We start from the raw sequence: 15,461 nt of genomic DNA, 5'->3' as shown, positions 1-15,461 counted from the left end.
CAGCATAATTAAGGACCCCACGCACCCCAGACTTTCTCTTTTCCAACTTCTTCCATCGGGAAAAAGGGAAAAAAGTCTGAGGTCACGTACCAACCGACTCAAGAATAGTTTCTTCCCTACTGCCATCAGACTTCTGAATGGACTTACCTTGCATTAAGTTGATCTTTCTCTACACCCTAGTAAACTAGGGGTGTAACACCACATTCTGCACTCTCTCATTTCCTTCTCTATGAACAGTATGTTCTGTCTGTAAAGTGCACAAAAAACAATATTTTTTACTGTAAGCTAATGCATCTAATAATAAATCAAATCAAATCAAAATTCTGACCTCAGGTGACTATGTAGAGTTTGCATGTTCTTCCTGTGTCTGCGTGGGTTTCCTCTGGGTGCTCCAGTTTCCCCCCACAGTCCAAAGATACGCAGGTTAGATGTATTGGCCATGCTAAATTGCCCCTTAGTATCCCAATAGGTGTAGGTTAGGGAGATTTGCTGGGTAAATACATAGGGTTAGGGGAAAGGGTAAGATGCTCTGTCGAAGATTCGGTGCAGACTTAATGGGCCAAATGAGCTCATTCTGCACGTTCAGGATTCTATAGTAAGAATTTTATTCTATGCATTCATTAGAGCAAGAGAACAACAGCTTGGTTTAAAGATCATGTTAACGCAAGAGAGAGAGGTAGAGAGGGCGAAAGGCTGAGAGTAGAAATTCTAGATATTAGGGTCTGGGCAGGTTTTGACACAGCCAATGATGGAGGTGCTGTTAACCAATGATGCATGGTAATCTCAGAGAGTTTTACAACCAGATAAGGTTACAGGGATATGGAGGAATGAGGACATGGAAAAGTTTGAACAAGGATGAGAATTCTACATGCAAGGTATTGTTGGAGCAGGAGGCAATGGAGGCCAGTAAGGCATGGTGGCTGAACAAGAACTGATGTGAGTTTGGATATGGGCTGCCTCCTTTGGGATGAATTCAAGTTGACTGCAGGAGGCTGTCCTAGGAAGAATCGGAATGAAGTCTGGAAGTAACCAAAGCACAAATGAGGGTTTTAACAGCTGAAGGGCAGAGGCAGCGACAGAAATGGATGGAATTGCAGGGGTCAAAATCCATAGTTTCGGTGATAAGGAGGACAAGGGGTCAGAAGTTGAGCTCCGGGTCAAACAGAATGCCTAGCCTGTGGACAATCCAGGTCAGCCTCAGACAGTGGCCATGGATGGGAGTAAAGTCAGCAGCTAAGCAATGCAGTTCATAGAAGAAAGTGGCTTTGTTCTTCCCTATATTTAATTGGGCAAAGTCTCTACTCAGCCAATACTGAACATTGGACACACAACTTGAGAAATGAGAGTCAGTGCAGAGGTCGAGAGAGGTCATGACGAGGTAGAGCTGGCTGTCATCTGTGTATGTGTGGAATCTAACAGTGTAGTTTTTACACGATGTAACTGACGGACAGCACGTAGATGAAAAATAGGCTGGATGGTTTCCCTGCTTCAAGTTAATGTCAATTAATGAATGCCAATTATTAGCAAGTTAGAGATTGTTTTGAATATAGACAATGCTCTCTCAGAACTGTACTGACACTGTCAGGGACTGGATATGAAGCTCCCTGCTCAACATTACCTTGAGATGATTGACAGTAAAGGTTTGGAGAGTATCAACCTGAAGCAAGCAATTTACTTTGTAGAGGATGCCTGGAATACTGTAACAAACACAACCACACACAACAGTTACTGGGATGTCAGAATCCTCTCTGACACTGTGGAGAGCACTCCTCTCCCTATTGTCGGAATCAAACAGTGACAACAGAACAGCACAGACTAATAAACCAAATGAATCTCCAGGTTCCAGCTACTGCTGCTGCCTGCTTTGAGGTGCACGAAAATACAGAGACTGCAGAGATGGATTCAAATAATCAAATACACACAGAAACCTCGGCATTGTCAGCGAAACACAAGTAGATTCTGCCAGTGTGGAAGATGACAGCTTGCAGGATTATGATAAATCCCATCCTCCTGCCAATGCCCCTGCATGAGGCAGAGGAAGTGTTTGAGGTTTTGCTTAATTGTTTTGAACATTACAGCAAGCTTGATGCTGAAAACATAGTAAGGGGTTTGGAAGCTGAATAAAAGATTTATGGCCTGCGAAGAATGACCAGTCTGACTATTAAAAAGCACTGAAATGTTTTTCTTCTCTCTAACCTAATTGTGAGGCAGAAAATTAATCAACTAAACTTGTATTTTGATTCACAGTGTATACAGGTCAATGCTCAACACCTTTCTTATTCAGGTGATAAATAGCAGTTACATATATTGTACTTAAACAATATAAAGCACACAAATGAATGTCGGGAGCCAGACAGTACTACTAAGTGAATTGGCAACATGGTAATAGAAGGAGTCCTGTGTCAAGGAATGTGAGGATATTCACCTTGAATCTTAGAAAAAACAATTGGAATATTTCCTTAATGGTGTGAAACTAGGATCTGTGGAAGAACAAAGGGAGGGATACAAACATAAAATTTATCAGCAACAGTTAAGCTATTGGCCACCTGAGCCAGCATTATCATTTGATAAGATCATGGCTGATCTGATTGTGTCTCTAATCTACTTTTTGTCTTCTTCCTAAAACCTTTGACACCCTCGTCAATCAACAATCTATCCAATTCTACCTTAAAAATATTCAATGACCCTGCCTCCTCCACTCTCTAACAGCTCTCTAACATCTAAAAGCCCTCTGAGAGAAAATCAAATCTCCTCATCTCCACCTGAAATAGGAGACACCTTATTTTTAAACTATTTCTCTTGGTTCCCTTCATCATATGATCACCCACTTTGTCAAGCACCCACAAGATCTCATATCTTTCAATAAGATCTTTCTTCTCAACTCCACTGACACAAAACCAACCTGTCCAACTTTTGTTCGTAAGACGACTCCTTTATTCCAAAAATTCGTTTTGTGAATTTTTTCTCAACTGCTCCTCTTGCATTTATACCCTTTTATAGACCAAAACTGTATCTGGTCTCAGCAATTCTGTGTAACTTTAGCAAAACTTTTCTACTTTTATATTCCATTCTCTTTGCAATAAACAACATTTCATTTGCCTTCCTATTTGTTGTATCTGCATGCTAACTAAAGCAAATACATAAAGATGTAATCAACAAGGCTGATGCAAAGCTAAAGATTAGGATTCCAAAATGACAAAGAAATGCTTCATTTGTACAATGCTGACATTAGACGTCACATTAATTATTGAGTAACAATCTGTTGAAAAGATACATCAGCTTTGAAAAAAGTAAAATGCACATTCACCAGGATTGTACCAGACCTTAAACGTTTAACATACGAGGGCAGTTCCATGAACTTGTGTTCTCTTGAAATTAGAAGTTTAAGGGGTGATGTATTTGGAGAGTTTAAAATGATAAGGTCCAAAGATGTGCGAGTTAGGTTGATTGGCCATGCTTAAAAGCTATGGTAAATACATGAGGGTCTGGGTGGGATTGTGGTCGGTGCAGACTCAATGGGCCAAATGGCCTCCTTTTGCATTATAGGGTCCTATGGAATCTGATATGGGATACAGATACATTATTTTTCTTGTTGGACTCCCCCTGAATATGAGAGTATAATTAAAATTAGAATTAGATCATTCAGGAGGGAAATTAGGGAGCACTTGTTCACACAAAGACGCTTGGCAGTCTGCAACTTTGGGTTAGATTTTCCACCACATCTGCTCCGTTCTCTCCTCTGCCCCCACCGCACCTCCTCCTCCTCCTCCTCTCCCCCCCAGCTTGATTTCTGGCAGCAGGGACAGCTCAACATTGGCTTTTCCAGTCTTGCTGAGAATGTGTCAAGATCTTTTTTAAAAATGAAGATTTGTGAATTGAATAAAATAAAGGTTAATTAAGTTTTGGATGAAACAAATTTATGTAGAAATTTGGATAAAAAGTGACACAGTGGTTAGCACTGCTGTCTCACAGTGCCAGAAACCTGGATTCGATTCCAGCCTTGGGTGACTGTCTGTGTGGAGTTTGCACATTTTCCCCATGTCTGTGTGGGTTCCCTCTGGGTGCACCAGTTTCATTCCACAGTCCAAAGTTGTGCAGTTGGGGGGATTAGCCATGCTACGTGCATAGTGTTTCGGGGATCGGGTGAAGCGGAGGACCTGTGTGAGATGCTCTTTTGGAGAGCTGGTGAAGACTCAGTGGGCCAGATGGACTTGTTCTGTACTGTATGGATAAGAGTGTAGCTGTCTGGAAGGTTAATATGTGAATTAACTTAACTGCAGGGAAACAGGTGTTCACCTAAATGACTGTGGGCAACAATGGAGTACAGAATTTAGGGGTTAAAACTGGAGAAGTGAAGATATAAGAATGCATTTATACTTACATACTAAAAGTTTAGATGGAATAACGTTAATAGAGAAAAACAGTATATCAATAGCAGAGTTAGATCTGTAGAGAAAGGGGAGAGGACAATAGCTGGTAAGCAGTCATGACTATAGCTATGCCTATGTGTGAAGCAGAACTCTCCCAAGACACAGAATTCCAATGGCCAATACTGAACTGACAAGAAACTGCTTAAACTTGAGAATAACTCATTGGTAGGAACTATTTGTTGGATTTGCCTCATAGATTTATATTATATGGGATGTTGAATTGAGATAAGGAACCTTTCTCAGTGTTCAGGAATGTAGATAGAAAAGAATAGAGGATTATCCCATTAGATATTGTAACTATTGTTTTAGCTCACTAAAACTTGGCTTGGTACTGTGGTTTTTCTTGTTGAGTCTTTTCATTTAAGTAAATAAACAGTCTTTTATTTAAATGCTAACAGCAAGACTCAGCCTTTCCTCACTGGTTTTCATATTTTTCCTCACATGATATCAAATCACAAAATACACCTTTAAGAACTGGTGCTCTAAGTTACCCTTCTGGGTTTTGGGATACCCTCACATCGAACATCAGCAGATGTCTACGTTGTGTTGTGTGTTTTGTTGTGCTGCCATCGTGGGGATGGGTTGCCATCAGAGGAGACAGAAGACCCTGTCAGAAGGAAAGGCCTGGTAATCCACCCTCTATCTCTGAAAGGTATGAATTCTAGGCAAATATAAATTTCTAAGACTGCACTTGAGAGATTGCTGTTACAGAAAGGACAGTTTAATAGAGTTGAGATAGAGAGGCCATGAGCTAACTGTATAATGGAACAAGCTTGAGGAGCTGAATATCTATATTCCATGTTTTCAATACACTGCAAAATATCAAGAAAAAAATCGTCTGAGTGTCAAAATATTTGTTCTTTAATTAAGGTTAAAAAAATTGTGCTCAATAGCAGCTAGACTATTTTCTATCTAATCCCCCTAATCTACACATCTGGATCCACTACTGTTGTGGCGGTGGTTGAACAGCAGTGGAACCAAGCAATTTAGGAGGCAGGAATTGATTTGGGCCATGACTAACCTTTCAAAGCACTTTTCAATGTTGGATGTCACAGCCACCAGATAAGAGTCATTATCGCATGACTTTTCTTTGGTACCTGGATGATTATTGTCTTCTTGAAGCAGATAGGGACTCAGACTGTTGCAAAGAGAGGTTGAAGATGTCTGCGAATACTCCCACCAGATGGTCTGCACAGGATCTGAATTCTCGTCTGGGTACCCCATCCAGGCCAATCTCTTTCCATGGTTCTCTTTCCTTTCAGCTCTGACTAAGGATCATCTAGACTCGAGACCTTGGCTCTATTCGCTCTGATAAGCTGCTGTCAGACCTTCTGAGATTTTCCAGCTTTTTCTGTTTTTGTTTTATATTCCAGCATCCGCAATATTTGTGTGTGTCTGCAATGGTGACCTTGGATACAGGTTCGTCCGAAGCTCTCAGGGTGGAGGGTGTCTTCTCGCTGATCTCTTGGTCAAAGTGGGCATAGAATGCACTGAGCTGCTTGGGAAAGAGTGCAACGGTGCCGATCATTTATATGCCTCCATCTTGGAGCCTATTATGTCTTGCAGACCTTGCCAAAGTCGACGGGAGTCTGAATGGCTCCTTTGGGATTCTAGCTTGGTCCATACTGTCTTGTGGCATCTTTGATGGATCTCCTTAGATCATATCAGGCTTTCTTGTATAGGTCAGTGTTGCCTGACTTGAACGCCTGGACTTCAGCAAGCAGTGGATATTCCTGTTCCATTTGGCAAACATGCGGATTTGCTTCTTTGGCATACAGTCTTCTGCACAATTACTAATGAAGATTTTGACACAGTGACTGTGAAGGAACAGTGATTTAATTCCAAACCAGGATGGTGTGTGGTTTGGCGGGGAACTTGGAGGTGGCGGTGTTCCATGTGTCTGCTGCTTGTTCTTCGAGATGATAGTGATCATGAGTTTGGAAAATGCTTCTCTCAAGAGCCTTGGTGAGTTGCTGCAGTGCATTTTGTAGATGGTACATATTGCTGCTGCTATGTGGAGGGAGTGAATATTTATGCATAGGGGTGCCAATCCAGCCAACTGTTTTGTCTTGGATAGTGTTGAATTTCTTAAATGTTGTTGGAGCTACACTCATCCAGGTAATTGGAGACTATTCCATTACACTCCTGAATTGTGCCTTATAGTTGGTGGACAAGCTTTGGGCAGTTACGAGATGAGTTACTCACTTCAGAGTTCCTAATCTCTCACCTTCTCTGGTAACCACACTATTTATATGGTTTGTGCAGTTCAATTTCTGGTCAATAGTGACCCTCATGATGTTGATATTGGGGTTTCAGTGATGGTAATGCCATTGAATGTCAAAGGGCAAAGGTTAGATTCTCTCTAGTTGGAGATAGCCATTGCCTAGCACTTGTGTGGTGTGACTGTTACTCACCACTTGTCAGCTCAAGAATGGATATTATTGGACATGAACTGCTTCATATCAGAGCTGCTAGGAATAGTGCTGAACATTGTGTGATCATCGGTGAACATCCTCATTTCTGACTTTATGATGGAAGGAAGGTTATTGGTGAGCAGATGCAGATGGTTGAGCCTTGGACACTATCCTGAGGAACTTCTGCAGTGATGTCCTGGAACTGAGACTGACCTCCACCAAGCACAATCATCTTCCTTTGTGTCAGGTATGACTCTAACCAGTGGAGACGTTTCTCCCTGATTCCTATTTATTCCAGTTTTGCTTATGCTTTGTCAGAAGTTGTCTTGGTACCAAGGTCAGTCACTCTCACCTCTCCTCTGGAGTTCAGCTCTTTTGTCCACATTTAAACTAAGGCTTTAACAAGGTCAGGAGCTGAATGGTCCTTGTAGAACCCAAATTGAGCTTTGATGAAATGTTAACTGTTAAGTAAAGGCTGCTTGAAAGAACTGTTGATGACCCATCGCTTTACTGATAATTGAGAGCAGACAGATTGGACAGTATTTGGCCAGCTATTGTGGGCCTCTTCTGAAGTGTGACACTGTGGTGAATTAAATTTTTAGTATATGCATTCCATCGCACTTAGGTCCTGTGAAGCCTCCACAAGAATGCAGAATGAGTAGTAGCCAATAGCCTTTGATCTTTCCACACCTCACCTACCCCCATCCAACCCTGAACCCCATCCCTAGCTAAGCTTCAGTGGAGATTTACTCAGCCTTGGAGATCTTAAAAGATCATTGAACTTCTGTCAACACTGAGCCCAGATTCTCCAGACGAACCCAACACTATTAACTTTGCTGCAACCTCCACTCTGGCTGCTGTGACCATGCTGGAAGGTCTTCTCCTCCCAGAAGCAAGCATGAGTACCTTCCACCTGTCACTTACAGCCTGGAGGAGGGCTTGCAGGAAATTGTCATTAAACGTGGAGCTTTCCTGTTTTTTTCCTGCTGGCTCACTTCTCTCAGCCACCTCTGGAGAGAGAAAGACAGTTAGAACATAAGAACGTAAGAAATAGGAGCAGAAGTAGGCCATCTAGCCCTTCGAGCCTGCCCCACAATTCAATAAAATCATGGCTGATCTGTCGTGGCTCAGTTCCACATTCCCGCCCTCTCCCCATAACCCTTAATCCCCTCTCTTATCAAAAACCCATCAACCCGCGTCTTAAAAATATTTAGCGAGGCAGCCTCCACCACTTCAACGGGCAGAGAATTCCAGAGATTCACCACCCTTTGAGTGAAGAAATTCCTCCTAAACTCCGTTCTAAACCGCCCCCCCTTTATCTTGAGGCTGTGCCCCCTAGTCCTATTATCCTTTCTGAGCAGGAAGAGTCTCTCCACCTCTATCCTATCCATCCCATTCATTATCTTATACGTCTCAATGAGATCTCCCCTCATTCTTCTAAACTCTAACGAGTACAAGCCTAGTTTATTCAGCCTCTCCTCATAGCTCAACCCCCTCAACTCCGGCATCAGCCTAGTAAGCCTCCTCTGCACTCCCTCCAAGGCCAAAATATCCTTGCGTAAGTACGGCGCCCAAAACTGCACACAGTACTCCAGCTGCTGCCTCACCAATGCCCTATACAGCCGTAGCAAGACCTCCCTACTTTTATATTCAATCCCCCTCGCTATCAGTTATCAGTTATCAGTCTTCTGTTCCATATTTCCCTATTTTTGGTTACGTTTAGAATGCATGTCATGTCTGTGTCTTCCCTGCCAAAGATCTTTAATTCTACACCTCTGTGACAATAGTCAAAATGAATTAAAAATACAAACTCTGTGTGAATGCTTGTATATACTTATACACCACACCAAAATTTTATTCCTTCCAGAAAACCCCTATCCCTGGTGTACCTGGCACAGTCTCATGTCACATGTCCCTTTAAATTAGTGGCCATGATCTCCTATTGGGTCCTGGATTGCCAACTCAGTGCCCAGATGTCCCACCTACTTAGCCTCATTGGGTAGACAGGACACTTTCCAGAAATGATGCAGGATGGCAGCTCACACAGTGGCTACTAATTGGAGGATTGGCGCATTAGCTGACATTCTAGAAAATAGGGGGCAGGAGATGGTGAGCCATTCATTTCTAGGTTGGACACCCACCCACCACTACAGACTATAATATTCAGCCCCAGTAAATGTTGATGACCTTTCATCAGAACAAAGAACACTATTACTAGCAACTGGTCCAGCCACAATGTACATCCCCTTTAAGAGGTGCAGATCAGTTTCAAGTAGCACTCAACTTTAGCTGGTGCTGGCAAGTTTCAATTTTGGGCCCCTTGGCAGTGAACAGTCTATGTTGGTTGCATGCAGCGTGAATTGAAATAATCAAGTTTGGTTTTGACGTGATTTGATTTGATTTAATTTGATTTATTATTATCACTTGTATTAGTATACATTGGAAAAGTTTTCTTTCCTGCAATCTAAAGACAGAAAGCATACCATTTATAGAGAAGGAAGGGAGAAAGTGCAGAATGTAATGTTACAGGCATAGCTAGGGTGTAGAGAAAGATCAACTTAATGCAGGGTAGGTTCATTCAAAAGCCTAATGGCAGCAGGGAAGAAGCTATTCTTGAGTCGGTTGGTATGTGACTCAGACTTTTGCACCTTTTTCCCGATGGAAGAAGGTGGAAGACAGAATGTCCGGGATGCACGGATAGTATGAAATTGGCATGTAACTACATTACATTGAACAGACATGGATTCACATCATATCGTGGTTCCCCCACCCCCACCCCCCCACCCCCACCCCACCCCAGTTTTCTTGGGCTAACCAATTCAGCCTCCTTTTTTTTACTTTTGTATAAATGAATATTTATTGACATCAATAAAATGTTCTTTATTTATCCAACATTTTCCAAAGTATGACATTGTTTAGAAAACAAATATTGGGGTCAAATCCACATATACTGTTACGAATCGTTAAAAGTAAATGCGATGGTCCTAGTATTTAGTGGCATTATCCATATTTGCAAGGGGTTTGAACCAAGGCAATTTTTTAAATCTGGCCATGAAATTGGAGCAGCAATGTTTCCGATTCACAAATTCATGATTTTGTTGCCTTGATCTATGCCCTAGGTTTCCACAGAGCAAACTTGAATGAATTTAAAAGACAGCCAGTGTTACTGGTCTCCCATATTTTTAGAGGTTATGCTCACAATGCAGCCTAGATAACCTACAACAGAAAGTGTAAAGCCCACCTGCAGCCAAGAAAGCTGAGACCAACAACAGTGAGGACCATCTTGAGAATGAATATTGGCAAATCTTTGCCTATCCATTGCTGAAGCTATAACCAAATCTTTTCAGCATCTTTCTTTTGCCTTGCCTCTAGTCCAGTAGGATATCGAGTCATGGCGTCATAGATGTTTACAGCATGGACAGGCCCTTCAGCCCGACTTGTCCATGCCGCCCCTTTTTTAATGACTCAGCTAGTTCCAATTTCCATATTTGGCTACACATACATATAGTTACATTTTGATGTGTAATGTTTATTGAACCTACCTTATAGTTAATAACAGGCTTCCGATGTAATGCTATTTATTATGTTATTTATGGTTGCTTGCTAACAGTTAAAAAACTTTATTAAACATTGTCCAGGTGTAAATCTTGTGTGACCTTATAAGGTGAAAAAAATACAATGGCCATTTTATCAAAGCAATTCGGCTAAATAAATAGAAAAATGAAACAGCATCAAAAACTATGATTATGCTGAAGGGGCTGCATTTTCAAGAGGCGTCTTCTCCTTATTCTTGTAATATCAGGGGAAGATGCAACCAAGGACTCTATTAGAACTGGTATTCTCACAGAACCACTTACAGTCATAGTAACACTTTTCATGCAAGAAGCTAACTAATACCCACCCAAAATGCTGGAAAATCTCAACAGATCTGACAGCATCTGTGGAGAGAGAATACGGCCAATGTTAAGAAGTCTCAATGACCCTTTTGTGAGAGTCTAGAAGGGTCATTTAGACTCAAAATGTTGGCTCCATTCTCTCCCCACAGATGGTGTCAGACCTGCTGAGACTTTCCAGCATTCTCTGTCTTTGTTTCAGATTCTAGTATCTGCAATATTTTGCTTTGAATTCCCAGCCACTCCAGAATCTGCATTTAGCCCAACAGCCCAAGTTATAGAAGAACCTATTGCTTTAAATTTCGTGACAAAAAGTCTAGAAAGTTGCCAGAAATAATAGGGATAAACTTGAGGATTTACAATACAGCAAAGGCAAAACAAGAAACTGATAAAGAAATGGAATATGAATGTAAACCAGGAACATAAAAATGGACAGTAAAAGCATCTCTATGTATGTAAAAAGGAAATGTTTGGCTAAGACAAATGTAGATCCATTACAGACAGAGTCAACAGAATTTATAATGAAGAATAGCAAAATCGCAGAGATTATTTTTTGCCTGTCTTCACTGAAGAAGATATAAGAAATGTTCCAGAACTTGAGATCCAAGAGATTAGGTACAGTGAGTAAATTAATAAAATTAGGAATGGTATTATGAATGGTATGCTGTGTTACACGCAAGAAACAATACTTTTCACTTATGCTAATACATGTGACAATAATAAATCAAACCAAAATCAAATCAGTAAAATGGTTGTATTAGAGAAATGAATAGGACTGAAAGTTCATAAGTCCTTGGGGCCTGATTTTACATCCTAGAGTGTGGTACGAAATGTGTATGGTGATCGTAAATATATTGGTGATCATCAAAATGTAATAGATTCTGGAACAGTTCATGCAAATTTGAAGATAGCAAATAAAGAACAAAGAACCATACAGCACAGGAAACAGACCCTTCGGCCCTCCAAGCCTGCTCCGCTCATTGGTCCAATTAGACCATTCTTCTGTACTCCTCCATTCCCAGTCTGCTCATGTGACTATCCAGATAAGTCTTAAATGATCTCAGCTTGTCCGCCTCCACCACCCTGCTTGGCAGTGCATTCCAGGCCCCCACCACCCTCTGTGTAAAATACGTCCCTCTGATATCTGAGTTAAACCTCGCCCCACCACCCTCCCACCCCATCTTGAACCTGTGACCTCTCGTGTTTGTCACCTCCAACCTGGAAAAAAGCTTCCCACTGTTCACCCTATCCATACCCCTCATAATTTTACACACCTCTATTAGGTCTCCCCTCATTCTCCATCTTTCCAGGGAGAACAACCCCAGCCTACCCAATCTCTCCTCATAGCTAAGACCCACCATACCAGACAACATCCTGGTAAACCTTTTCTGCACTCTCTCCAAAGCCTCCACATCCTTCTGGTAGTGCAACGATCAGAACTGGACGCAGTGTTCTAAATGTGGCCTAACCAACGTTCTATATAACTATAACATTAATTGCCAATTTTTATACTCTATATCCCATCCTATAAAGGCAAGCATGCCATATGCCTTCTTTACCACCTTCTCCACCTGTGTTGTCACCTTCAAGGATCTGTGGACTTGCACACCGTGGTCCGTCTGTGCATCTATACTTTTGATTGTTTTGCCATTTATTGTATAGCTCCCCCTTACATTAGTCCTACCAAAACGCATCACTTCACATTTATCTGGATTAAATTCCATCTGCTATTTCTCTGCACAATGGCAAATTGACACCCCATTATATTGACATCCTAAATGACACCCTATTATTTAGAAAGGGAGGGCGAGATAAAACAGGGAGCTACAGACCAATTAGCCTTGGATCAGCAGTGGGGAAAATGCTGAAATCTGCTATGAAGGATGTGATAAGTGGATACTTAGATATGAGTGATGTAACTGAACATAGTCAACATGGGCTTATGAGTGAGAAATCATTTTTGCCAAACCTGTTGGAGTATTTTGAAGATGTTACTTATAGCATTGATAAAGGGCGGTTGGTGGATATAGTATATTTGGATTTTTTGAAGTCTTTTGATCAAGTCTCCCACAGTAGGTTGGTTAAGAAAGTTAAAACACATGGGATAGGAGACAATACATTAGCACAAATTAAGGACAGGCTAATAAATAAGAAACAGAGAGTTGGAATAAATGGGTCATTCTCACATTGGTAGGCTGTGACTAGTGAAGCATATCAAGGATCAATATTTGGACCCTCAATTGTTCACAGTATGTGTCGATGATTTGGATGCGGGGACCAAATGTAATGCTTCCAAGTTTGTAGTTGACATAAAAACCAGATGGGAATTTGTGTTGTGAGGCAGCTTCGAAAGGATTTGGGTAAGCATTGTGGGTGGGTAAGAACATAGTAGACAGAATATAATGTGGAAAAATAGGTCTTCCACTTTGGTAGGAGAAACAGATGAACAGAGTGTATCTTAAATAGTAAGAGATTAGAAGGTGTAAATGTAAAGAGCAACCTGGGTGTCCTCATCAATAAGCCACTGGAAGTTAATGTGCAGGAAGTATTTAAGAAGGCCAATGGCATGTTAGCCTTTATTGTAAGAGGACTTGAATACAAGAATAGCTTAGCTTAGTCTTGCTTTAGTTGTCTAGAACCTTGATCAGACTGCATCTGGAATACTTATGTTCAGTTTTTGTCCATTCATCTTAGAAAGAATATTATTGCCATAGAAGAAGTGCAACAAGGAGATACCACACTTGTTTCCAGGTTGGCAGGGCTGTCTTATGAAGAGAGTTGGGGAAACTGGACCTATATTCCCAAGGGCTTCAGAAAATGAGACATTTCACAATAACTTCACTGAAGTGTTAATGTAAGCCTACTTGTGACACTAATAGATAAACTTTAAAACCCTGCACAATACTTCAAGAGATAAGAACATAAGAACATAAGAAATAGGAGCAGGAGTAGGCCATCTAGCCCTTCGAGCCTGCCCCGCCATTCAATAAGATCATGGCTGATCTGTTGTGGCTCAGTTCCACTTTCCCGCCCTCTCCCCATAACCCTTAATCCCCTCTCTTATCAAGAACCCATCAACCCGCTTCTTAAAAATATTTAGCGAGGCAGCCTCCACCACTTCAACGGGCAGAGAATTCCAGAGATTCACCACCCTTTGAGTGAAGAAGTTCCTCCTCAACTCCGTTCTAAACCGCCTCCCCTTTATCTTGAGGCTGTGCCCCCTAGTCCTACTGTCTTTTTTGAGCGGGAAGAGTCTCTCCACCTCTATCCTATCCATCCCATTCATCATCTTATACGTCTCAATGAGATCTCCCCTCATTCTTCTAAACTCTAACGAGTACAAGCCTAGTTTATTCAGCCTCTCCTCATAGCTCAATCCCCTCAACTCCGGTATCAGCCTAGTAAACCTCCTCTGCACTCCCTCCAGGGCCAAAATATCCTTGCGCAGGTGCGGTGCCCAAAACTGCACACAGTACTCCAGCTGCGGCCTCACCAATGCCCTATACAGCTGCAGCAAGACCTCCCTACTTTTATATTCAATCCCCCTCGCTATGAAGGCCAGCATCCCATTCGCCTTCCTGACCACCTGCTGCACCTGCAAGCTGGGTTTTTGCGACTCATGCACAAGGACCCCGAGGTCCCTCTGCACCGTCGCCTGCTGCAGTTTTTCGCCACGTAAGTAATAGTCCTTCCTACCATTCTTCCTACCAAAGTGGACCACCTCACACTTGCCAACATTAAATTCCATTTGCCATTTCCTGGCCCATTCGCCCAGCCTATCTAGATCCTTCTGCAGACTCTCCACACCCTCCGCACAATTTGCCTTTCCCCCAATCTTGATAGGGTTAGATAGGGATAGATAGGGTTGATGCAGATAAGATGTTTCCCTTGGTTGGGGAGTCCGGAGCCAGGTGGCATATTTTCAAAATAAAGAGAAGTCACTTAGGACTGAGATTCCAGAAATTCTTTTACTCAGAAGATTGTGAACCTTTGGGATTCATAATGTTTGGAGGGCTGTGGAAGCTGAATCATTCAGCATGTTCAGAGATTGACAGGTTTCTAAATACCAATGATGAAAAGGGATATAGGAGTAGTGTGGGAAAAGGGCATTGAGTGGATGATCATCCATTATTGTATTCAATGATGCAGCAGGCTCGATGGGCAGATTGGACTACTCCTTTTTATGCCCCCCCATGTTCCTATGTTGTCAATGCCCAACTAAATATCTGTATATCTGGTGATGCTTCAGATGTCATAATGTTAGCTATACAAATTTCTACATCATGCTTAGGAAGGCGTGAAGAAAGGGGAAAAAATAAACTCACCATTTCAGTGTACAGAGAAATGCCACCAAAAGAAATGAACTTCCACTTGCACTCAGGAATCACATTTTGTGAAAAGAGAAGCTAGTTTGTCTTTCAATCGATTGGGCTGCTGATTGACCTGAGGAAGAGACATCAATATCTTTCAGTTTTAAAGAGACGTCCCTGGTTAAAATAAAGTTCATTTATTAGTCACAAGTAAGGCTTACATTAACACTGCGATGAAGTTACTGTGAAATTCCCCTAGTCATCACAGTCTGCCACCTATTCAGGTCAATGCACATCACTCAGACTGTGGGAGGAAACCAGAGCTCCCAGAGGAAATCCACATAGACATGGGGAGAACATGCAAACAGACAGTGACTCAAAGGGAATCAAACCCAGGTCCCTGGTGCTGTGAGG

This window comes from Carcharhinus amblyrhynchos, chromosome 1, assembly GCF_965287045.1.
Source record: "Carcharhinus amblyrhynchos chromosome 1, sCarAmb.v2.hapA, whole genome shotgun sequence".
NCBI classification, from domain to species: domain Eukaryota; kingdom Metazoa; phylum Chordata; class Chondrichthyes; order Carcharhiniformes; family Carcharhinidae; genus Carcharhinus; species Carcharhinus amblyrhynchos.
The sequence above is the reverse complement of the archived record's forward strand: the minus strand, read 5'-3'. Positions refer to the sequence as shown.